This window comes from Etheostoma spectabile, chromosome 15 (genome assembly GCF_008692095.1).
Source record: "Etheostoma spectabile isolate EspeVRDwgs_2016 chromosome 15, UIUC_Espe_1.0, whole genome shotgun sequence".
In the NCBI taxonomy this organism is placed as follows: Eukaryota; Metazoa; Chordata; class Actinopteri; order Perciformes; family Percidae; genus Etheostoma; species Etheostoma spectabile.
In genome coordinates, this window is record NC_045747.1 from 10,257,209 (window position 1) to 10,258,689 (window position 1,481).

The 1,481-nt window shown below is 38.4% G+C and overlaps 1 protein-coding gene across 1 annotated transcript in view; it reads left to right on the forward strand.

The window, feature by feature from the left end:
• Positions 1-1,435: 1,435 nt before the first annotated feature.
• Positions 1,436-1,481, forward strand: part of aatka (apoptosis-associated tyrosine kinase a) — a 30,928-nt gene continuing 30,882 nt past the window's right edge. Inside the window, exon 1 of the mRNA XM_032536526.1 lies at positions 1,436-1,481. This exon is cut by the window's right edge and continues 324 nt beyond it. The gene's annotated coding sequence lies outside the window, so the exon portion shown is untranslated.

The window sequence follows — 1,481 nt, forward strand, 5'->3', positions numbered from 1 at the left end:
AGAGAGAGAGAGAGAGAGAGAGAGAGAGAGAGAGAGAGAGAGAGTTCACCTCAATTTTGCATTTTTAGCATTGCCAAAGTAGGCTACATATGTCATTGGGCTGGCATTCATCACCTGTTCACTAGTCACCCTGTTCAGTTTTTCCACATCTTCCATACACCTGACCACCTTCATACACCGCTGTCAATCTGCATGTCTCTTTCAGTTTCCCCACTGCGTCTCGATAATTTTCTTAGTAATAACACCTGTGAAACCGGCTGCCAGCGGTATTTGACAGTGACAGAACAATCGATCCGGCCACCATGGAGTCAACAGACTTACTGGTCCAGTGCTCCAACCATGTCGTCATCTACGACCGTGTGTTAGTGGGCTGGAGCTTGCCCCGTGTCATTCTTCGCCTGTTGGACAGACCTCGTGGTGTTTCGGGAGATTTGGTGATGCACGTCTGCCCCGAATTTACAATAAAACATATATGGAAGTATTTAAGTAAAATGATCTGTTAAAAATAATCCCACACTACACGCACGCGTACCCTCACAAGCAGGATTCCTTATTTTTATTATTATTATTATTATTATTATTATTATTATTATTATTATTGTTATTAAAACATACTAAGCGATACAAACGATGAAATTACATTACAATGAAAAAATTCAATTTAAAATTACAATTAGACAGAGGTTTGAGGGAAAACAAATCTCTACAGTGTCCACAATTTAAATACTTTTTTATTATCCAATGATAAGTAACTTCAGTTGAAAGTGTACAAGATAAGGATAATGAATTAGAACACGTCTGCTTGTGAAAATACATAGACATTTGACATACAGAAGGATTAAATTAATTAGCTACTCAAGAGCACCATTTCCTGAATTATCGTAGAAACAGTTGATACCTTTAAGGTGCAGACCAAGTTAGTGGGTTCCAAAAAGTAAGACTCCAAATCTGTCCCAATTTTTTGGGATATTTCACAATAAAAAACGTGAGTTTCAATATTCTGTTTACATAATGTACAAGAAGAGTCAATGTCAGCAAATTTAGCAACAAGATGATTAGTAGGCTATATGGTAAACATTTGGAGGTGTAGCCTATTAGCTTCTTCAGAAACACAGTACTTATACGATAGGAGCCAAGCCCTTCTCCACTTTCTGTTCTCAATTTCAGATCTCCACAAAAACTAGCCCTTTGGCACAAATCTATTCTTCCCTGAAAAAAATCGTCGAACTTACAATAGAATGATTCCTCCAGAAATGACAGCGTCAGGGGGGGGGGGTGTCACACACAATATCACGTAGCTACCCTCTTCAACATAAAAGGAAACCAATCTTCTGTTGGGTGAATACGTTTTTATTTTGAAAGCTTTAAACGGAAGTCTTTGTATAATGCATGTCGCTTGACACTGGTGCAAAATGTCGCTCATTCGTTCTGTAGCGAAGCTGAAACCCAATTGCGCATCACTGACTGAAGAATCTTTTTTT